Source organism: Pan troglodytes, chromosome 17, assembly GCF_028858775.2.
Source record: "Pan troglodytes isolate AG18354 chromosome 17, NHGRI_mPanTro3-v2.0_pri, whole genome shotgun sequence".
Lineage (NCBI taxonomy): Eukaryota > Metazoa > Chordata > Mammalia > Primates > Hominidae > Pan > Pan troglodytes.
In genome coordinates this window covers 74,083,065-74,108,436 of record NC_072415.2, presented here as the reverse complement: position 1 = coordinate 74,108,436, position 25,372 = coordinate 74,083,065, and the positions used below count along the sequence as shown (strand labels likewise).

Genomic DNA, 25,372 nt, shown 5'->3' with positions numbered 1-25,372 from the left:
AGCTGATCCATCAACAGCAGAGGCTCCAAAATATCTCAAGCATTGATCTTAGGAGCAGTTTAGGGAGCATCAGAATCTTGTAGCCTCCAGCTGCAATAACTCCTAAGTCATAGTTTCTAAACTTGTGGCTAATCTGTTAGTCCTACAAAGGCAGTCTAGTCCCCCGGCAAGTAGGAGGTTTGTTTTGGGAAAGGGTCATTATCGTTTTTGTTTTAAACTATAAACTAAGTTCCTCCCAAAGTTAGTTCAGCCTACACCCAGGAATAAACAGGACAATTTGGAGGTTAGAAGCAAGATGAAGTTGGTTAGGTCAGCTCTTTTTCAATGTCTCAGTTACAATTTTGCAATGGCAGCTTCAATATGAAATTGAATATAAAACACTAACTTGTTAAGTAAAAAATTTGAGACACCTGTAAAATGATGTTCTCACACCCATCAATGGCTCCCCCACCAAAAAAATCAAAATGTTGGTTTCAGCAAAGTGTCAGTCAGTAAAATGTCATGATCAATTAAATTACTTGGGTTATATTATTTTGAAATTAACACAAGAGAAAATACATTCTTTCAGAAAATTCCCTTTTGGCTGCTTTAAGGAGCTTCTCTTTAAATTTTGTTTTCTGGCAAAATATACTACACCATTGATTTTATGCTCATTCCTTAAAATAAGTATGACTTCATCCAATGTTGGGGACCTTATAGTCATTCAAATCATTTTTTCCTCCCAAAATAACCATGGTGTGACATTCCTGAAGCAGAGATTGTATGTCCTACTGAGTCATATTTCTAGCTAGTCACCTTGTCTCCTGCTTCTCTTTTTGTCATTTAATTGCAAGACTAGGATCTACTAAATATAGTGTTTGGCTGTTTTTACCTCCTCTAGGGGTAATAGATGATTTATAGGATGACATTGATATGGGTTGGCTGATTCACAGGTACCCAGCATTCAGATTAATGCATTGGACTTTTCCCTGGGCTGTGAGTCCTAAAATTTGGTAGGATTGATTGCTTTAAGTGCAACTCCTGTGAGTTTCAGAATACTTTTTCCTCTTAATTTCCCCTAGATTTGAAACCATGTTCTAAGAAGGCATTAAATTCCAAATTTAATTATAAACTCAAGAATTGCAGAAGTGCTTCTGTATTAGAAGGTTAAGTAATAAAATAGTTAAGATCTAAAATTATATCATGCCATAAAAAATAGATGTTTTGCCTTCATTCTTTCCTCGACAGGTCTAACCAACTCTATCTCTACAGAAAAGGGTAGCCACAGTCAAACCAGAAACACAATGGGCAGACCCTTCATTTGCTTTGAAAGCTTGACAAGTACAGAGCTTGTTCCTATCTACAAAATACCAGGAGCATGCATTACTGGAAAAGCATCAGTGCCCCTCCATATAAATAACAAAAGAAGTGGGAAAGGTGACATGCATAATAACTTCTGTTTCATGAATTATCTATGTACAGTGATAAGATAAAGCAGTGTGGTATAGCAGACAGATGTGAGCATGGGAGTCAAGCTCACCTTCATTTTGATTTCAGCTCTACTGTTCATCTGCTCTCCAATCCTTTGAGCCTCACTTTGTTCATGTGTAAAACTAAATATAATCATGGCTACTTTATAATGCATTGCAATAAAAAATAACATATAGGCATTTAGTAAGTTTTAATAATTGAAATATGAGCACAAAGTCATAGGTGGAGGTTTTCTCCAATGGTTTTTTTTTTTTTTTTTTTGGAGTCTCCCTCTGTCGCCCAAGCTGGAGTGCAGTGGCATGATCTCACTCGCTGCAACCTCTGCCTCTCAGGTTCAAGTGATTCTCCTGCCTCAGCCTCCCGAATAGCTGGGAATACAGGCGCCCACCACCACAACCAGCTAATTTTTCATACTTTTAGTAGAGAAGGGGTTTTGCCATGTTGCCCAGGCTGGTTTTGAACTCCTGAGCTCAGGCAATCTGCCCACCTTGGCCTCCCAAAGTGCTGGGATTATAGGCACGAGCCACCACACCCAGCCTCCAGTGGTTCTTTAATTCTTCATCTAAAGTAGATTTAGGAGTCAGAGAGAAAATAGAGCTCATCGTATCCAGCTCAAGCACTGCCCATACTGACCCATGGGCTTGGATTGACCTTCAGGCTGACCTAGACTCTTTTCCCTTCTCATCATTCTCAGAAGCAGTGGCTGCTCCTTGCACTGAATATTCACCCATGGTGAGGAAGAGCCATAATAACCCAGAGTGACATCTGGTACAGAGAAAACAGCATTCACTTTGGAGTCAGCAAGACCCAAATTTAAATTCTGTCTCCTTTACTGTCTCTGTGATCATGTTGAGACTTTGCTTTTTCATCCTATGTAAAAAAAATAGCTTCCTTTAAAAACTCTTGTAAAAGTTAAATTCCATACGTGCTGTAAGCATTCTAGGCTTGGGGTATATTTTCATAACCCTTTCGCTTCCTGCCAGACGCTGCCAATTGTTTCCTAACAGCTGCCAACTATTACTTTAAAAACATGCCTATTTTGACAAAATAAAGTTCTATCAAGAAATAATGAGGGAGAGGGACAACAGGCTGAAAGAAGAGAAGCAGGAAATCTGGCCTTTGCCTTTGGCTACTGGAAGGTGATCTTCAGGCCCCTCGAGTGCCCTGCCTGATGAGAATGTATTTTCTGGGAGCTTTGTCCTTCAGGAAGTCTAGTTCATGTCCTTTGTAGGGACATGGATGAAATTGGAAACCATCATTCTCAGTAAACTATCGCAAGAACAAAAAACCAAACACCGCATATTCTCACTCATAGGTGGGAATTGAACAATGAGATCACATGGACACAGGAAGGGGAATATCACACTCTGGGGACTGTTGTGGGGTGGGGGGAGGGGGGAGGGATAGCATTGGGAGATATACCTAATGCTAGATGACGAGTTAGTGGGTGCAGTGCACCAGCATGGCACATGTATACATATGTAACTAACCTGCACAATGTGCACATGTACCCTAAAACTTAAAGTGTAATTAAAAAAAAAAAAGGAAGTCTAACAATGTGATTTGTAATGAAAACTTAGAGCAAGGCTATATCAGTTCTGACCTCCAAAGAACCTGATAATTAAAGATATTAGCTCAAACTCCAGGAAAGCTAGGGACTGAAGTTTAGCCACACAGGTAGTATGTTATTGACCTGAATAAAATTCTGGATACCAAAGGCTTGGGTGAGTTTTCACAGTTGGTAATTGTCTGTGTATATCATCACACACTGTGGCCAGGAGGAGGGAAGGCCACTCTTGAAGCCACAGGGAGAGGGCAACTAGAGCTCTATATTGAGCCCATCCTGGACTCTGCCCTATGCCTCTCTTTCCTTGGCTGATTTTAATTTGTATCTGAGCTATAATAAACTTTAACCATGAGTATAGGAGCTGTCAGTGAGTTATATGAGTCTTTCTAGAAAATTATCAAACCTGAGATGTTTACGGGAAACCCTTCAAACTTCCATTTGATATCAGCAGTGAGAGCAGTCTCATGGGAACTGTTCCCTCTAATTTTGTAGTTGTTCTCAATTTCTCACTCTTCCAAAGAGAGGAAAAACGTCAAAAGGGCAAGGAAATTTTAAAGGGACGCATAGAGATAGAAAAAAAAAAAGATAGAAAAAGGAAAGGACAAATAAACTAATAGAAAAGACAGGTGGAAAAAGGAGAAATGAATTTTTCTGAAAAGTTATGTGAGGACTAATAACGGATAGCAAGACAGCAGGACTGAAGAGGTAATTTAGGACAGTAAGCTGGGTTAGTTACATAAGAATGTATCAGCAAGCTGCTAAAAAATATAGTCTCTAGGATCACACCTCCAGAGATTTTGATTCAGTAGGTTCAGAATTTAGCTCAAATAATCTGTAATTGTTTTAAAGCACCATGGGTGATTCTGCCATGTTTGGGAATGACTAGTATACGGGAAAATCATAGAGGACTTTAAATGTCAAGCTGAAGTGAATAAACTTTTGGTGGTTGAAATATTTGTCTTTGTACTCTTACCTAACTGGGAATTTCACCGCAGCACCGTTGATGTCATCTGTGATATCATGAGGGTGGAAGCATCAACTCTGCAGCCGACAGACCACAGATTGGGCAGTCCCCAGGATCTCCTTATTGGTTCCACAGCGTTCTCTGCCACAGATCAGTAGTGACCTGTCAGGAAATGTTGACAATCTCATCAAAAGTGATATTCCCACAGTGTTTAGTGATTTTCTACTTTCTTCTGTCTCTTGGCAGATCGTTGAGGGCTTTGATAATCAGGGCAAAGGCAGAAGTTACCCATTCCCTCTGTTTCTGTCTGTTTTGAATGGTCAGTTTCACTATAATCTTTAGACCCTTCCAGTCTCCAGTTACTCTGATGATGTCATCAGCAACTTTTTCTGGAGACAGATCCAGAAGACTAATTTTGGGACCTCAGCAGATGTGGCATGAGTTTTCCACCAGTACACCTCAGGTATACATCTCTGATCTTCTTGGGGTTGAACTGAGGCAGAATAATAGAGGATGTTGGTGTGGGATGAACTTGGATGTGAGACAAATAAAGAAAGTTTCACCTTGGCTTTCTTCAAGCCAAAAACTGGAAGCTGAACAAGTTTTTCTAAGTGCTTGTCCCATAGATTATTTCTTCTAAGTTCTTTCATTTTATATACAAGAAACAGAATTGTTTATTAAAAGTTAACTTATGATGTCTAAGTATGCCACATTTAGCAATGCAGAAAGAGTGTCCTTCAATTTAGGACCACTTGAGGAGGCACAAAAGGTATGCTTCAAGCTCTGAATACTTGCTTTAGCATTGTTCTCATTCTTCCCAGAGAGGGCATCTCTATCAACACAAATTTAGTTGATCTAAAGTAGAAACCAGGGCAGCCCTACATGACATAGCAAAGCTCTTAAGTTTAGAGTGATCAATTTTCCCATTTCAATGGGATCTCAACTGTAGGATCTTCCAATAGCTAAGTATCCACAGTCTGGCTGTCCCATCTTGTCAATGAATGACTCAAAGTGTCACAGTGTTGTAATACCTGCCTCAGTCTTCAAAATTACATTTTACAGCCTAGTGGCAGTTGCAATTTTGAAAAGAAATGTATTAAATTTTATCACACTAAACTTGTATGACTTCAGAATGTTTTGTAAGGATTAATGGATTTTAGGCATTACTTTATAAGACTTCATAAAGTATACCAACTACTCCTACTTATATAAGCTATGGGAAGGAGGAGTAAGAGCCTTAGAGCAGAGCTTGGCAAACTTTGGTGGAAAGGGAAAAATAGTAAAATTTTAGACTTTTTGGGCCACTCACCGTCTCTGTCACAACTACTAAACTCTGCCATCATGGGGCAAAAGCAGCTACAGGCAACATGTAAACTTTATTTACAAAAACAGTTGTCAGGATGGATTTGGTACTAAAGCCAGAGCTGCCTGACCCCTGGCTTACAGAAATGAGGAAAACAGAAAAGTGTGAGAGAATCAATGGACAAATTATTAGAATTGATAAGAGATTTTAGTAAGCCTGCCAGATATTGAATCAATTACAAGAATAATAGTATTTCTACACAATAGCAATAACAATAAGAGACTGCAACTAAAAATAAGATACTATTTACATTAGTAACAAATATTATAGAGAATCTGGGAATTAATGAAGATTGCACAATACTACTCTGGGAAAAAGTATGAAACTGTCATACAGGATATAGCGATTGATCTCTCTAAAAAGAGAAGTAGGCCACCTTAAATTTTCCCTAAATTTTTCTGTAAATGCAAAGCAATTCTGGGATAGTTCAAATAATGGATTCTCAAAGATGCCCACATGATAATCCCCACAACCTGTGAATATGTCACCTTCCATGACAAAAAAAAAAAATCTGCAAATGTGATTAGGATTATCAACTTTGAGATAAGGAGATTATACTGGATTATCCAAGTGGGTAGATTTAATCATGAGGACATTTAAAAGCAGAGGGCCTTTCCCAGCTGGTCAGAAGGACATATGACAATGTCGCTGGCTCTGAAGATGGAAGAAGAAGGTCATGAGCTTAAGATATCCTCTAAAAGCTGAAAAAGGCAAGGAAATAGATTCACCCTTAAATCTTCCAGAAGAGAACGCAGCCCTGCAGGTGACTTATTTTTTATGCAAGTGAAATCATGTGGGATTTCTAACCTACAGAACTGTAAAACAATATATTTGTGTTATGTTTGTGGTAATTTATTATGGCAACAATAGAAAACTAATAGAGAATTTTTTTTTTTTTTTGAGACGGAGTCTCACTCTGTCGCCCAGGCTGTAGTGCAGTGGCGCAGTCTCGGCTCACTGAAAGCTCCGCCTCCCGGGTTCACACCATTCTCCTGCCTCAGCCTCCCAAGTAGCTGCCATTACAGGTGCCCGCCACCACACCTGGCTAATTTTTTGTATTTTTAGTAGAGACAGGGTTTCACTATGTTAACCAGAATGGTCTCACTCTCCTGAGCTCATGATCCACCCACCTCGGCCTCCCAAAGTGCTGGGATTACAGGCGTGAGCCACCACACCAGGCCACTAATACAGATTTTTATCAAAGCCCCAGTTGAAATTTTTTGAGGATTTTGTAATCTTAGTCTAAAATCTATAATGGCTACAAAAAATTAATTCAGCATTGAAAAAGAAGAGTGAAGAGGAGTCATTCATTACCTGTATTAACATAGTATAAAGCCATAGTAATAACTGTATGAAATGCATGTAAAAACAAATAGACCAATAAGATAGAGTGCTCAGAAATATACTCATTTATTTATACATGTAGGTAATATTTGATAAAGGTGTTCCACAAATCATCAGGAAAGCACAAGTTTTTAAAAATATATATATTTGCACCCTGTACCTGCCTACCACAACCAGTGACTGCATGCACCATCAGGAGGCCTGAGAACAGGTCCTCCCAGCCCAGCTCTGGCCCTCCCAGTACCTAAGCATGCCATCCAGGTTCCTGGGGATTGCCCAGCTCAGTCCACAACCATTGGCACCTGAGCACTCCTACTGGGATCTGAAGTTGGGCCCAACCAACCTACCACTACCTACACAGCTGGAAGGCACCCACATGCAGGCCTGGGGATTCACCCAGCCCACCCATCACAGCCACTGCCAACACCAGCGTGAACCACTTGGGTCCCAGAAGGTTGGCCAACTACTGCTACCACCATTGCCCATACCACACACACTACCCAAGGGCCAAGAACCCAACCACTCATCCAGCCCACCACTGTCATTTCCAGCACCCAAGCAAGCTACATGAAGGCCCGAGAATTTGCCTGCCTGAACCCACTAACACCAGTGCCAGCATATGCCACTCTGAAGCCCAAGGACAGGAACACTCAGCCCACTGTTGCCATGACTAGAGCTTGAAGACTGGCCCATGTAGCATCTCAGGGCTCAGCAAAACTTCACCAAGGAAATCACAGACATCACTGATGCTATTTACCATCAAAGAAATCATACAGAGACTACACTACTGCATATACCAAGAAACAAAGCCAATGCACCCTACACAATCAATACTATAGATACAGCTTCAGGAAGAAGTCCTCCCCCTGTGAAAGCAAATTTAAAAAGTTGGAAGAAGCAACTGTTATACCACATGTGCAAATATCAACATAAAGACACAGGAAACATGAAAAAACAAGGAACTATGAGATCTCCAAAGGAATATAATAATTTTCCAGCAATATATCTTGATTTTAAAATGAAATTTAAGAAATTATAGAAAAAAAGGAATTTAAAATATTGATACTAAAGAAGATCAGTGAGATACAAAAGAATTATGAAAAACAATAAAAAGAATTCAGAGAAAGAGAACAATGAATGAGAAATTTACCAAAGAGATAGATATCATAAAAAGGAACCAAACAGAAATTCTGGAACTGAAGAATTCATTGAATGCATACAAAATATGTTCAAAAGCTTCAACAGTAGACTAGATCAAGCAGAAGAAAGAATCTCAGAACTTGAAGACAGGTGTTTTAATGTAAGCCAGTTAGACAAAAATAAAGAATAAAGAGGCCGGGCACAGTGGCTCACACCTGTAATCTCAACACTTTGGGAGGCCAAGGCGTGTGGATCACCTGAGGTCGGGAGTTCAAGACCAGCCTGACCAACATGGAGAAACCCTATCTCTACTAAAAATAAAAAATCAGCTGGGTGTAGTGGAGCATGCCTGTAATCCCAGCTACTTGTGAGGCTGAGGCAGGAGAATCACTTGAACCTGGGAGGCAGAGGTTGCGGTGAGCTGAGATTGAACCATTGCATTCCAGCCTGGGCAAAAAGAGCAAAACTCCATCTCAAAAAAGAAAAAGAAAAAAGAATTTTTTTTTTTTAGTGAGCAAAGCCTACCTGACAGATGGGACACCATAAAATGACTGAATATTCAAATATTTGGTGTCCCAGAAGGTAAAGAAAAAATGAATTGATAATAAAACCTACTTAATGATATAATAGATGAAAACTTTCTGTATAGTAAGAGATTTACACATCCACAAATAGGAGGCTCAGAAATCCCCAAGCAGATGCAGTTAAAAAGCTCCTCACAACACATTATAGTCATATTGTCAGAAGTCAAAGACAAAGAAAGAATTCTAAAAACAGCAATAGAAAAGTGTCTAGTCACTTATAAGAGAACTCTCATCAGACTAAGAGTGGATTTCTCAGCAGAAACCTTACAGGCCAGAGAGAATGGGATAATACATTTAAAGTCCTGAAAGAAAAAACCTGCTAGCCAAGGATATTATACCAACAACGTTATTCTTCATACATGAAGGAGAACTGACGTCTTTCCCAAACAAACAAGCTGAGGGAATTCATCGCCACTAAATTGGCACTACAGAAACTCTTTAGTCCTATGCCTGGAAGCGAAAGAATAATATCTACCATCATTTAAAAAATATATATATATAAAAACCACTGGTCAAGCAAACACACAAGAGATAAAACACAAATATTACCAAGACAAAAAAACCACCAAACAACAATGACAAACAATGAGAGAAAGAAACAAAAGGTAAGTATAGAACCAGAAATCAATTAATAAAATGAGAGGAATATGCCCTCACTTATCAATAATAACCTTGAATGTAAATAAATTAAACCTGCCACTTAAAAGATACAGTCTGGCTGAATGAATTTTAAAAATGACCCAACTATATGCTACCTACAAGAATCTCATCTCACCTGTAAAGACACATATAGACAGAAAGTAAGGGAATGTAAAATAATATTCCATGCAAACAGAAACCAAAAGTGAGCAGGAGTAGCTATACCTATATCAGATAAAACAGACTTAGACCAAATGGACCTAACAGACATTTAAAGAGCGTTTCATACAACCACTACAGAATACACATTCTTCTCATCAGCACACAGAACATTGTCCAGAAGAGATCATATGTTAGGACACAAAACAAGTCTCAACAAATATTTAAAATTATAAATCATATCAATTATCTTTTCAGACCACAATCAATAAAACTGGAAGTCACTAACAAAAGAAACTTTGGAAAGTGTACAAATACATGGAAATTAAATAACATGTCCTGGGAGAAATTCAGGATGAAATTTAAAAATTAAATAACCTGCTCAAGGAAGAAATTAAGAAGGAAATCAAAAAATTTATTGAAACAAATGAAAATAAAAACACAACATACCAAAACCTATGGGATACAGCAAAAAACAGTGCTAAGAGGAAGGTTAAAGCAATAAACACCTACATCCAAAAAGTAGAAATATTTCTTAAAAAATCTAACCATGCACCTAAAGAAACTAGAAAAGCAAGAAAAAACCAAAACCAAAATAAGTAGATGGAATAAAATAAAGATCAGAGCAGAATTAAACAAAATAGAGACAAATAAAATAATACGAAGGGTGAACAAAAAAGTTTGTGTTTTGAAAAGATAAACAACATCAGTAAGCCACTTGCTGGAGTAATCAAGAACTCTTACACACTATTAGTGAAAATGTAAATTAGTATAGCCACTATGGAAAACAATGTGGAATTTCTCAAAAATCTAAAAATAAAACTACCATACATTCCAGCCATTTCACTGCTGGGTATTTATCCTAAAGAAAAGAAATCAGTATAACAAAGAGATACAAGCACTCCAATGTTTACTGTAGCACTATTCACAATAACATATATATGAAACCAAACTAAATGTTCAGCAATGGATGGATGAAGAAAATGTGTATAATGTATATATATATATACACAATATGTGTGTGTATATATATATGTATATATGTGTGTGTGTGTATATATACACACACACACAATGGAATACTATTCAGACATAAGAAGAATAAAATCATGTCATCTGCAGCAACATGGATGGAACTGGAAGTCATTATGTTAAGTATTAAGTTTAAAAAGCCAGGCATAGAAAGACAAATACTCATGTTCTCACTCACATGTGGGAGCTAAAAAAGTTGATTTCACGGAGGTAGAGAGTAAAATGATAGATACCAGAGGCCAGGAAGAGTATGTGAGTGGGAAGGGGGATGAAGAGAGGTTGGTTAATGGGTGCAAACATACAGTTAGATAGAAGATATAACTTCTAATGTTTGATAGTGAACTAGAATGACTAGAAATGACAATGACATATGGCATATAACAAAGTAGCTACAAGAGAGGACTTGAAATGTTCCCAAGTGATAGAAATGATAAATATTCAAGATGATGGATATCCCAAATACCCTGACTTGATCATTACACATTTTATGCATGAAACAAAATATCACATTACTCCATAAATATGTAAAATATTATGGATCAATAAAAAATAATGTATTTGAAAAACTAACTTCTTTAAAAAACAAAACTGAATCCCTACATTACACATAAAAAATTGATGAAAACTAAATGTGTAAGAGGAAAAAAGCTTTATATTAAAGTTAATAGAAATACAGGATTTATATGCATATATATATTTATAAACCATGACTTGGTAAAACTTCTAAAGTAAAAATAATAAGGCATATGCATGATAAATTTGGTTGTATCAAAATTAAAGATTTCTATTCAAAGACATATACTATGGATGGTTCTCATAGATGAAAAAAATGAGAGAAGATTCTTATATGTCTTGGCAAAAAAGTGAATAATATTCAGAAAATACAATGTCTAAATGTCTAGACATTGTTAATTGATAGGAAAATGACAGTAACTGCAATAGAACAATGGTCAAAGGGTCTGAATAAGAAACTGCAAACTTAGGAAGTATGGTCAGCTCTCTGTACCTATGGGTTCTACATCAGTGATTCAACCAACTGAGGATGGAAAATATTCACATATAAAAATGAATGGTTGTGTCTGTACTAAACATGCACAGACTTTTTTTCTTGTCATTATTCCCTAAACAATACAGTATAATCAATATTTACATAGAGTTTACATTGTATTAGGTATTATATGTAATCTAGGGATAATTTAAATCATATGGGATCATACGCATATGTTATATGCAAATACTACACCATTTTATAACAGGGACTTGAGCATCTGCATATTTTGGTATTTGCGAAAGGTTCTGGATCCAATCTCCCACGGACACCAAAAGACTAACTGTATATGAATACATAAAGAGACACTCAAACTTACTAGAAATCAGAGACATGCAAATCAAAGCAAAGCAACATCACTTGACACCTACTGGATTAACAAAAATTGGAAAGATGGATAACCGATGGGGTGTGGAGACATAGGGGCCCTCAAGCACTGCTAGTGGGATTGTAAACTGCAGCAGCCCCTGTGGAGAGCATCTGGTACATTTGACTAAACTTGGTATAATCCCACCTGCAGTGTGATTCAGCAATTCCACTACTAGTTAGATATGCCAATAAATTTCTCATGCAGACTTCTAAGACGACATGTGTAATATTTATTACAGCATTATTTGGGGGAAGTCTGGTGTTGGAGGTGAGATTTGGCAAGTTCATTGCAAGGAGAATGGATAGATAAAGGTTGATGGATGCCCTTCATAGGGTACTACAGAGTAAAAGGAAGCAATGGACTAGATGTACATGTAGCAACATGGATGAATCTTATAAACAGAATGGATGAATCTTATAAAATAATGCCAAGTAACAATATTTTTAAAAACATAATATCTTATATGTAAACTAATAGCATTTACATAAGTTGATAATGTACATATGCATTTTCCAAAAGCACTTATAAACAAAAAGACATGAGATGCTTATGTTGAGAAGGAAGAATACAAAATGGGTACTGGTGATTAAATGGAATGAATTAAAAGTATTGATTGAATGAATGAAGAGCGGGGATTTTACTGGATGAATGATGATTCAGGTATCATTACTGTACCTTCTGCATTTGAGCATAGAAAATAGGAACAGAAAATTTGAATGGAAAGCAAGGAATTATATGAGCTCTTCCTCCAAAATTTACATCACATAAGTTGAAAACTGGGTGAAGTATAAGCAGGGAGCATTTTTGCAATGTTTAAAGTCCTAATTCATAATTTTGAATTGTGTTTTTCTTAAATGGCTCCTTAAATATAAGACTATATTTTAGTGAAGCCAATAATGTTTTCATATTCCTATTGATGTGATCTACAAAGGCAAAAAACAATTTTAAAGACTAATTTCTAATCTTACTTTAATTCCTAAACTAGATTTTCAATGGATACTGTCTTTCCATGACATTAATTGCTACAAAAGAATACAGAAATTTCCCCATAAATAAATAAATCAAAAATTATTTTTGACCTTAGCTATTTTTACAGACTTTTGTCCAATTTGTTCTATTTTATATAAATTCACTTCTTACACAAATTTGTACATAAAAGAAAAAATAAGAAATTCTCCATATTTGACACTGATCCCTTCTGGTTGATTTTTTAATTTCTTGATGCAACTAGCAGTGGTGCAGTGCAATCATAGCTCACTGCAGCCTCAAATTCCCGGGCTCAAGCCATCCTCCTACTTCAGCATCTTAAATATCTGGGACTACAGGTGCGTACCACCATACCTGACATATATATATGCATACATATATATATATATAATATGTATAGTATATATATATTATATATATTGAATTATATATATTGCATTATATATAATGTATTCTATATTATATATAGCATTATATATAATGTATTCTATATTATATATAGCATTATATATAATGTATTCTATATTATATAGAGCATTATATATAATGTATTCTATATTATATAGAGCATTATATATAATGTATTCTATATTATATAGAGCATTATATATAATGTATTCTATATTATATATAGCATTGTATATAATGTATTCTATATTATATATAGCATTATATATAATGTATTCTATATTATATATAGCATTATATATAATGTATAATATGTTATATATAGCATTATATATAATGTATTATATGTTATATATAGCATTATATATAATGTATTATATGTTATATATAGCATTATATAATGTATTATATGTTATATATAGCATTATATATAATGGATTGTATATTATATATAGCATTATATAAAATGGATTATATATTATATATAGCATTATATATAATGGATTATATATTATATATAGCATTATATATAATGTATTATATATTATATATAGCATTATATATAATGTATTATATTATATATAGCATTATATATAATGTATTATATTATATATAGCATTATATAATGTATTATATATTATATATAGTATTATATATAATGTATTATATATAATATTATATGTATGTGTGTATATATATATTTGTACAGACAAGATTTGGCTATGTTGTCTGGGCTCATCTCAAATTCCTGGCATCAAGCAAACCCCCCACCTCAGTTTCCCAAATTGCTGAGATTAGAGGTACCAGCCACAATACTTGGCTTTGAGCACATTTCTTTGTTTGAGGTAAATCTTTCCCTTGAAAATATTTGATTTCAAACAAGTCAATTTCCTGATGATTTTTTTCCAGGAATTTATTTTTCACTGTTTCATTCATGTTTAATGCTGTTTTTAAAAATTCTAGTTATTTTCAGCCATTCTTATGAAAGATGAATTGCCACAGGGGTTCACCAAAAAGAAATGGAATGACATTTATCAAAGAGAATCACATTCATTAAAATTGGAGATACTGATTTTACAAAGGATGATGGCTTTAGTCCTTAAACATGACTATTTTTAATACTGACATATAGGCATTAGACTATAGGGAAAAAACATTTGTCAAAGAGTTTTGAAACTGCAATAATTCTGCTTTCTTCAATGAATATCTTGGCAGAATCCTCTGGGAACAAAATGTCTAAGAGTACAGATTCTATGACAAGGACAAATTCTCACACATACTCTGATTATTCTAACAAAATAATCAGAGAGAGAAGAAAAAGAAAGAAATATCTATTTCTTCCAAGCTTCAGTTCAGATCTATATTCCATGATTCTGACTACCGTTGCGGGGTAGGGGCCAGAGTGAGGGTGTTTAATCAAGTTTGATAATGAAGCAGTTGTCACTACCTAAAGTGTAAAATAATATATAAAATATTAGAATTCAGATTCTAAAGGTAAATCAAATATGCATTGCCTGATTATATAATGAGACCTTTTCCCTCCCTCTTTCTCTCCCTACCTGCCCCTTTTCCCGTCTTCCTTTTCTTCATAACACTTGCAGAATGATATCGTAGGAAAAGACCAAAATATTATCCTTAGATGAACCTGAACATATTGTGTGACTGTGAGGAAGTCACCAACCTTCATGGATTTAAATAACACAGTTTTGGTATATAGTGACATGACAAAATTAGACTAAAATTTCTTCTAAATAGGCAATGGGTACTTTTGTCACCCTTTGGAATCTGAAATACAAAATAAAAAGGAGGAAAACTTAGCCAGAGCAGTCAGGCAAGAGAAAGAAATAAAAGGCATTCAAATAGAAAAAAAAAAAAAAGGAAGTCAAATTATCTCTATTCAAGGATGATATTATTCTATCCCCAGAAAACCCCAAAAACACTGCCAAAAGTCTCCTGTAACTAAATTTCAGTAAAGTTTCAGGATACAAAATCAATGAACAAAAATCAGTAGTATTTCTATACACCAATAACATTCAAGCTGAGAATAAAATCAAGAATGCAATACCATTAAAAGAGCTGCAAAAAAAAAAAAAAAAAAAAAAAAGAAATACCTAGAAATACATCTAACCAAGGAGGTGAAACATCTCTACAGGAACCACAAAACACTGCTGAAAGAAATCATAGATGATACAAATAAAAAAAAAATTGATGCTCATGGTTTAGAAGAATCAATATTGTAAAAATGGCCAATACTGCCCAAAGCAATCTGAAGATTCAATGTTATTCCAATCACACTACCCATGTCACTTTTCACAGAACTGGGAGAAGCTATTGTAAAATTCATATGAAACCAAAAAAGAACCCCAAAATGCAAAGCAATGCTAAACAAAAAGAACAAAGCTGAAGGCATCATATTACCCATCTTCAAACTGTACTATAAGGCTACAGTAACCAAAACAGCATGGTACTGGTATGAAAAACAGGCACATAGGACAATGGAACAGAACAGAGAACCCAGAAATAAAGGTGCACACCTACAGCCATCTGATCTTTGACAAAGTCAACAACAACAAGCAATGGAGAAAGGACTCCCTAATCAATAAATGGTGCTGGGACAGCTAGCTGGCCTATGCAGAAGAATGAAATGACTCCTACCTTACACCATACACAAAAAATAACTCAAGATGGATTAAATATTTAAACATGAAATCTCAAACTATCGCGCCACTGCACTCCAGACTGGGCGACAGAGCGATACTCCGTCTCAAAAAAAAATTCCCAGAAGAAAACGTAGTAAACACCCTTCTGGACGTTGGCTTTGGGAATTAATATATGACTAAGTCCTCAAAAGCAACTGAAACAAAAACAAATATTAACAAGTGAAACCTAATTAACTAAAGAGCTTCTTCACCACAAAAGAAACTATCAACAGAGAAAAGAGACAACGTACAGAATGGCAGAAAATATTCACAAAGTATTCATCCAGCAAAGGCCTAATATCCAGAATTTATCAGGAACTTAAACAATTCAACAAGGAAAAACCAATGCCATTAAAAAGTCAGCAAAAAACCTGAACAGATGCTTCTCAACAGAAGACACACAAGGGGCCAAAAAACTATGAAAAAATGTTCAACATCACTAGCCACCAGAGAAAAGCAAATCAAAACTATAATGAGATTACATCTCACAGCAGTCAGAATGGCTATTATTAAAAAGTCAAAAAGCAATAGATGCTGGTGAGACTGCAGAGAAAAGGGGAAAAGGAAGGCTTATACACCATTGATGAGAATGTAAATTAGTTTAGCCATTGTGGAAAGCAGTTTAGAGATTTCTCACAGGAGTTAGAACTATTATTCAAACCAGAAATCCCATTACTGGGTATATATTTAAAAGAAAATAAATTTTCTACCATAAAGACAAACATGCACTTGTATGTTCATTGCAGCACTATTCACAATAGCAAAGACATGGAATCAACCTAGGTGCCCGTCAGTAGTGGATTGGATAAAGAAAATGTTGTGTGTATATATCATGGAATACTACGCACCCATAAAAAAGAATGAGATCATATCCTTTGCAGTAACATGGATGCAGCTGGAGGCCATTATCCTAAGCAAATTAACAGAGGAACAGGAAACTAAATACCACATGTTCTTACTTATAAGTGGGAGCTAAACATTGGGTACTCATAGACATAAAGATGGCAACAATAGACACTGGAACTACTAGATGGGGAAGAGAGGGCTGAAAAACAATCTATTGAGTACTATGCTCAGTACCTGGGTGATAAAATCAATTGTACTCCAAGTCTCAGCATCACACAATATACTCATGTAATGACCCTGCACATGTACACCTAAAATCTAAAATAAAAGCTGAAATTATTTTTAAAAATTAAATAAAAATAATAAAATTAAAATAATTATTTTCACTTCTAGTTCCTCCATTAACTTTTTGTATTTGAGAACTGGTTGTTTATGGTTGGGCATGGTGGCTCACAGCTGTGATCCCAGCACTTTGGGAGGCCAAGGTGGGTGGATCACCTAAGGTCAAGAATTCAAGACCAGCCTGGCCAACATGGTGAAACGCTGTCTCTACTAAAAATACAAAAATTACCCAGGCATAGTGGCACATGCCTGTGATTCCAGCTACTCAGGAGGCTGAGGCAGGAGAATCACTTGAACCTGGGAGGTGGAGTTTGCAGTGAGCTGAGATTGCATCACCGTACTCCATCCTGGGCAAGAGAGCGAGACTCCATCTCAAACAAACAAACAAACAAACAAAAAAGAACTGGTTGTTTCTTATCTTTAGTGTGATCGGAAAGTTAAGAGGGAAATTCTGGATCACCATTCCTGAAACAAAAGAATAACTCTCTAGAAATAAGGTTCTAGTCATTCGGCTGATGTCAGTTGGTGAAATTTTACAGCAAGAAGATTTTACTGGCACTCTTTAACACTGATTGCATACTCTATACTCTAAGAAATTAAAACTAGGGAAACTGAGGTCATTTATCTGGACAAAGGGGAAAAAAAGTCCAAGTTATTCGACTTAGAGAGAACAGGATGAATCCTGACATTAAAAACTTCATTAACAACTCACACTATCACACGCTTGTGTGTACTGAGACATGTAACACTAAGGCAAATCAATTGGAACGGGGATATGTAAACAGGGGTATGACCACTTGGGTCTCTGAGGACAAAACAGCATCATGTTATAAGAGTGCTCGTGGCTCACGCCTGTAGTCCCAGCACTTTGGGAGGCCGAGGCGGGCGGATCATGAGGTCAGGAGATCGAGACCATCCTGGCTAGCATGGGGAAACCCCGTCTCTATTAAAAATACAAAAAAAAAATAGCCGGGTATGGTAGCGGGGGCCTGTAGTCCCAGCTATTCAGGAGGCTGAGGCAGGAGAATGGCGTGAACCTGGGAGGCAGAGCTTGCAGTGAGCCGAGATCCCGCCACTGCACTCCAGCCTGGGGCGACAGAGCGAGACTCCGTCTCAAAAAAAAAAAAAAAAAAAAAGAGTGCTCTTGTTGGAAAAGAGCTGCTTGACCTGTGTGGGGACTGAATACTTACAGTGTATGAGGGTTCACAGCCCTCTCCCTATAGCCACCTATGATTGAACAAGCAATGGTTGGTGTTAGGCATCTTCCAGACATTTATATTGACTTCCCTTTACAAAAAATATACGAAAGGTACATGCACAGATTTTTAAAGGAAAAGCAATCAAAGAGATTGTGTGAAGGGGAAATGGGCTTTGTTGATATGTGGGATGTACAAGACGGCATGGAGGGAGAGGTGCTCAAGGAACCAAGATGGTGAAGGCTGTAGATGAGAGACATTGTGTATAAGGCAGGAGAATAAAAGGCCCCTGGAGGTTTGAAGGTACCAGAGAATAAGAAGGATCCAGCCTGGTTAGTACAATTGGCTGTGAGCTAAGCAATTGAAGTCTCTTACATGTTGTGAGTAAAAGTCTTAATTTTGGTTTCAACTATGCCTCTCCCAATATTATAGCTCCAAAACTAGACCATATACATTCCAGTTTGTAGGTATTACACATGGCATGAATTATTTGAAAAGGGATAATGTATTTAAAATGGTGACATCAAAGCAAAGGACTTTCAGAGAGTGGCTTTAAGTAGCACCTTCTCTCCCAACAACCCCATATACTTGCTCATCTGGTCCCACCCTACTCCAACAATTAAATGCCAAACAAAGGTATATGATCCCAAAGTGTCTTCCAAACTCCCCAGCTCAGTACTGTGGCACTTCAATGTTTTATATACATGGTGGGGAAATTTTAAAGCTTTAGAACTCCCATTGCAGAGAGGAGAGGAAAGACACCCTACTCTGCATTTGGTTAAAGGTAGCTCTTTTATAACATTGAGCTTCAACATTTGATCATGGGCTTACGTATTAGTCCATTCTCACGCTGCTATAAAGAACTGCCTGAGACTGTGTAATTTATAAAGGAAAGAGGTTTAATTGACTCACAGTTTCACAGGGATGGAGAGGCCTCAGGAAACTTACAATCATGGTGGAAGGGGAAGCAAACACGTCCTATTTCACATGACGGCGGGAAGGAGAAGTGCCGAGTAAAGCGGAGAAAGCCCCTTATAAAACCTTCAGATCTCATGAGAACTCACTATTATGAGAACAGCATGAGGGTAACCGCCCCCATGATTCAACCACCTCCCACCAGGTCTCTCTCACAACATGTGGGGATTATCAATTCAAGATGAGATTTGGGTGGGGACACAGTCAAACCATATCAGCCTATATTATTTTGTTTCCTGTGTTTTCTCTTTACCCTTTTCTCACTTGTGTGAATTTTTGGTTCTTCCCCACCAGGACTAAAACTGTGCTCTATAAACTGTAATTACTCAGCCTTATAAACATTAATGATGACACAGAAAAGAGAGGTGTCGAGTGAATAATTGGATGCTGAAGGTTAACCATTTACTGAGTTGAAAACATCGACCATTGGCCACTCCATAAGAAAGTATTTCCTTAAAGCTTATTTTATTAGCTAGGGAGGCTATATGCACTATGTTATTTTCTTTTCTCAAGGTCTGTATTTATCCCAAAACATTCAGTGTTAAAACTATATCAATGTTAGAGTTCAAATCTCAGCTCTACAAGATGTTGACTTTGGGGAAATCACTTAATTGGCTCCTCAGCTGTCAAAGGAGATAAGGACAGTCACCTCCTTGACGTATTATTGCAAGAATTTTGTGAGATGATATTTCTCTAGCAGTGTTCTTAACTAGGTCAAACTTGAAATTTGAATAAATCTGGCATGTACAGTTAAGTATTTATTATGGGCAAGGATTTACTCCAGAGAGAGAAGAGCTGAAGAATACCATGGGAAATAAATTTGAATTGTTTCATGATGGTAGTGCCCAGATTTCACCATAATGTATGAGAACAGACAGAGACATAGGACAAATTTGAAGTTTTTCTGCAGGACAACAGGGAAGGAAATTTGGCACCAGAAATCTGGGGGAATGGGTGCTAAAAATGTGTAAACTAGAAGAGTTGTCTCAGAACTTTTGGGATCCATCAGTTCTGCTGCAATGACACTTTCAATAAATGAAACACTGTGCAACAGAGGGGTGGATTCTTTCCTCACCAGTGCAACCAAAGTGCGCAGCTATGAGAACGGGATCATGAGAGCCTGGGAAACAACCCCTAAGAATTCTCATAGATAATAGAATAGAAGAAACCTTGAAAATGAGCCTGTGTTCCCATAGGCACATGAGATAGAAAAGGCATATATAGTAAGGTAACCTCATTTGTATGTTCACAGTCAGTGAAGGACTGGATGAATACAGGTCTCAAGTGAAATACACTAAGCACAAAGCCTGGTGTATAGTAGGTCCTCAATAATAAATGTTTGTTCTCTTTCCCTTGAAAGACAGACCTCTTAATTAAGACATCCTCGAAAGAGATTTCTCAACTTTTTCATTAGCATCCTCTGGATACCTTCACTCTCATTACCTTCAGCACTATGATTAGCTTCAAAAAGAATTCTTCATGTAAAGAGTCTGTAATTAGGATACCAGGGAGAGCTCAGCATCTGAAAAGGACTGCAGCACCTGCCTATTGTCTCAGTTGCTTTTTATCTCTCTAGGCCTGCAATATCAAAAGCACCCAGTACAAATTAAAGATGCAAAAACCTGGCTGGTCTCAAAGTTGGTTCATTTCCCGTTAGAAATACTGGCTGTGCATTTTTCTTGAAATTAGAACTTCAGAACAGCACATCCAGTAATTAGTGCACGATTTTCTTTTCACTTGAATGTTTTCTGCTTCTTTTTTACTATTGCAGCAATTGGGTATTTGAGAGAGAAAAATAATGTCTCAACGCATGCTTCATTTCCCAAAGCAGGGGGCAGAGTCCAGATTCTTGATGAAAGCTTCAACCTTTTAATTCAGATGAAGTGAAGCTCAATTTATTTTGTTGGAAAGTTTGAACTGGTCTGTGAGGCAGTTCAACAGTTCAGGCTTACTGTAATTAACTGTCAAATAAGAGTCCGGGACTAAGCAGAGAAACGCAAGTGGGTCAGCATCAGAAGGGTTTAAATTCTGATGAAATTTTACAAGAAGAATGGCCTTTCGTGGAAACATTCATCCCAGTCAATAGTTCACGGTATAAGCAGCAGCAAGTGTAGGTGGTTACCAAAAACACAGCTTGAACTCCCATTAGGCTTCCAGTGCCCTCCCTTTCTGGTTATCACTGATGCTCCTTTACTAGAAACATTAATTCAGGGTTTCTGGTAACCTTGCCTCTGATAAACTCTTCTACTGGAGCTTGTCTGCATAAAGAGAGCGAGCCTTTGAGGCTGCGGAAGTTTGAGGGGAATACCTAGAACACTCCTATTGCTATTATGCTAACCCACAGACTGCATTGAATGGCAAAATGCGTAAGAAAAATGTCCTTGGCCGAATGCAGTGGCTGACACCTGTAATCCCAGCACTTTGGGAGGCCTAGATAGACAGATCATTTGAGGACAGGAGTTCGAGACCAGCCTGGCCAACATGGTGAAACCCATCTCTACTAAAAATACAAAAAATTAGCCAGGCATGGTGGCACATGCCTGCAATGCTAGCTACTCGGGAGGCTGAGGCACAAGAATTGCTTGAACCAGCGGGGGTGGAGGTTGCATTGAGCCAAGATTGCACCACTGCACTCCAGCCTGGATGAAGGAGTGAGACTCTATCTCAAAAAAAAAAAAAAAAAAAAAAAGAAAGAAAAGAAAAGAAAAAGAAAAATGTCCTATATTGTTACCTATGTGGTTACCTTCCAGTGTCTTCATGTAAGTCCAGATTCCATTTAGTATTGCTTTCCTCCTGCTTGGAGGCCTTCCTTTCACATTTCTTGTACTGTAGGTCAGCTGGTGATAAATATTTTCAGTTTTTGTATGTCTGAAAAACTTTAAACAGAATATGGAAATGACAGACCACCAACACTGAGCAGAAAATATTAGAATTTAATGTAGGCAAATTTAATCTGCAACGCTTTCCAAGACCAAAGCCTTTCATTTAGAACCTTCATATTAAAGGAAAGCCATTTTGGGAGAAAGTAAATGGCATGACCTTTGTGACAATTTTCATAAAAATCAATTTTTAAGGTCTCCATTGAGCTAACATAAAACAAATCTGCTTTTGACCCATATACTGCATTAATAACATCCAAAAAAGCCTCTATATCTGAAGTAGTTTTCTGGGGTAAAAGAATGTATAAACAAAAAGAGACAACCTTTCAAAGAAGAACTCTAGATATGAAACAGGAAAAAACTGATGTATTTATCTGAAGCAGGCTTGTAATACTATGGCCCCAAGTCCACAGAAATCAACTCGGCCTCATGTCACCTTCCCAGTGAACCTGCAGGACTGAGCTTTCAGTTTTCTTAAACAAACTCACATGCACATGTACATATGTGTGCGCACATGCTCACACACACACCCCACACAGGCAGAATAATATTAATAGAGCTTTGCTTACAGATCCCCAGAAGAGAAAAATCAATTTCTATCTTATTTCTTACTTTTAAAAAGCTGACCTACATGGCTTTAACATTCCCCTCAGCTTGGCTAAACTTTAGACAGGTTTGTTCCTAACTATAGGTCCCTGACCTCTTTTTTTTTCATAGAACATTTGCTTTAGAAAACATGCATTGTAAGTCCTTTCTCTGCCCATTTGAGAAATAAATCTGATGTGGGAGCCATCCCTTTGAAATGTGATCATAAAGATAGTACCCCTATCTCCCAGTCTCTGTGGAAAGGTCAGAACCTAACTTCGATCAGTGACAATCAGCAAACACAGATGGCCTAATCACACTGACCAGCCTCTGCCTTACTATCCTGCAGTACTTTCTCACTAGCTCACCTCAGGGATTACAAGCTCTCCTGCCTTTTGTTTCAGTGCAGTTGAGTTCCATCTCTCTCCTTCATTGCAATAGTCCTGAATAAGTCGAATAAGTCTTCCTTGCCATTTTTCACAAGTATCCGGTGCAATTTCTCTTTGGCAAAGCCCATACATGTACTTTCCAGGAAAAAGATAATGTGAACCCAAGTACCTGACAGTTTCTATAATTTCCATCCTATTTCTTAGAAATCACTAAATTAAATGAAAAAAATGTGGAAACAATTAAAGTTCTTTGCAAATCTATCAGGTACTTTATCTAGATTCTGCTTGTCTTGCAAACTCTGACTACTTCTGTAAGTACATAAGAAAGACTTAAATCACACACTAGTTCCCTAGAGTGATGGGTATAATTTTATGGAGTATATAGAAGCTAGAAGGGACCTAGATGTTCATTTAATCCAGAATTCAAGAGCCAAAGTCATCTCAGAGATGTTTTGTTTGCTCATTACAATGTTAGAAGATGAAAAGAAGAAGAGGATTGAAATGCTTCTGGTGGGACACGCCGTCCAGTTTATCCCAGAAAATGCCCTATTTTCTTATACTTGGCTGCTGCCCAGACCATATTTACCACCTTTCCTTATCCATGAAAACCTTTGGGGTTGTTATGCTTAAACCCTCATTTTACTTTTTAAATGAAGTTATATGCTCACGGAAGTAAAATAATTTTGCTCCCAGTCTTGATAAGTAGAAACTGAATTCAGTATTCCAGAAGTACCAGTGCAATACTTCTCAACCTTGATTGGATATCAGAATCACCTGAAGAGCCTCTTGAAAATATCTACACCTGAGACTTACCCACAGCATTCTAAGTACACCGGTCTTGGATGGGGCCTTCGAATTGGCCATTTCCGGTGTGCAGCTAAGATGAAAACCCATTGATACAATATATTACCAGAGTGTCTTGGAGATTCTGTTTCAGAATGTAGACTGGGAGAAAGTTGCTCTCAATAAATAAATTTTTCATTATTTTGATAAATTTTTCATTACTATAGGTACTAAAGAGATTAAAACATTCAATGATTTTATTAAGAATTCTATGCCAATAAGTTCAGTTAGATAAAATTGACAAATTCCTCCAAAAAACAATATCAAAACATCACACAAAATTGTGAATATGAATAATCCTCTCATTAATAAAGAAATGAAATTTTTCATTAAAGCCTTTATGTGTGTGTGCACAGACCATAAACACCCTACATACTATAAAACTATACAATCTTGGAAAAATAATAAAATCCAATATTATTGATGGTTTTAAAAAATGATCTCCACTAACAATAGAAGGGAAGTACCTAAACCTGATAAAAAGTATCCTTAAAAAATATTGAAAGCTTTTTCTCTGTTACTGGGTGCAAAAAAACCAAAATGTTTACCTACATGCATCACTCAGGTTCAATAAGCACTGGAGATTCTATTCGGTTGGTACAAAACTAATTGCAGTTTTTGCCTTTTTTTTATGGCAAAAATCACAATTACTTTTGCACCAACCTAGTAAGTAACCCAGTAAGGCAAAATAAAACTGCATCAATAGCTATATATAAAACAAAAGTTTTAAAGATTTTTTTTTTTTTTTTTTTGAGACAGAGTCTCGCTCTGTCGCCCAGGCTGGAGTGCAGTGGCACAATCTCAGCTTACCGCAAGCTCCATCTCCCAGGTTCACGCCATTCTCCTGCCTCAGCCTCCTGAGTAGCTGGGACTACAGGCGCCCACCACCACGCCCGGCTAATTTTTTGTATTTTTAGTAGAGACGGGGTTTCACCGTGTTAGCCAGGATGGTCTGGATCTCCTGACCTCGTGATCCGCCCACCTCGGCCTCCCAAAGGGCTGGGATTACAGACGTGAGCCACCGCGCCCGGCCCAAAAGCTATAAAGATTTTCAAAGAAAATATTGAAATGAATTGTAGTTGTATATACCAGTAAGAAACAAAATGAAATTTTAGAACTACTTTCAAAAGCATTAAAAATACTAAATATAAAGGAATAAACCTAAAAAAAATGCAAGGCCTTTATGTAGGAACCTATGAAATGTTGCTAAGATAAATGAAAGAATATTTGAATAGAGATATTTATCAAGCCCATGCATTAAAAACTCAATATGTAATATGTCAATTGTAATATGTCAGTTCTCTACAAACTGAGCTATAGGGTCAAGGAATTCTAACCACAATCCCAATTAGAGAGTGAATTTGACAAGTGGATTATACAATTTATATGAATATTCAAAGGGCCAAGAATATTCATGACACCCTTGAAAAGGACAAGATGTCAAGATTTTATCTAGGTTATTACATCTTATAATAAAACTACAGTAATGAAGATATTGCAATATTAGCATAAGGATAGAGAATATGCCCATGGAGGAAGATAA

General features: G+C 36.8%; 1 long non-coding RNA gene across 2 annotated transcripts in view; it reads right to left on the bottom strand.

Moving 5' to 3' along the window:
- The window catches only part of LOC104003183 (uncharacterized), a 110,056-nt gene that overhangs the window by 79,205 nt on the left and 5,479 nt on the right, over nucleotides 1-25,372 (bottom strand). For both annotated transcript variants that reach the window (XR_001711396.4, XR_001711395.3), the window contains exon 2: nucleotides 4,011-4,163. This is a non-coding gene — a long non-coding RNA (uncharacterized LOC104003183). The remainder of the gene's footprint in view (nucleotides 1-4,010; nucleotides 4,164-25,372) is intronic.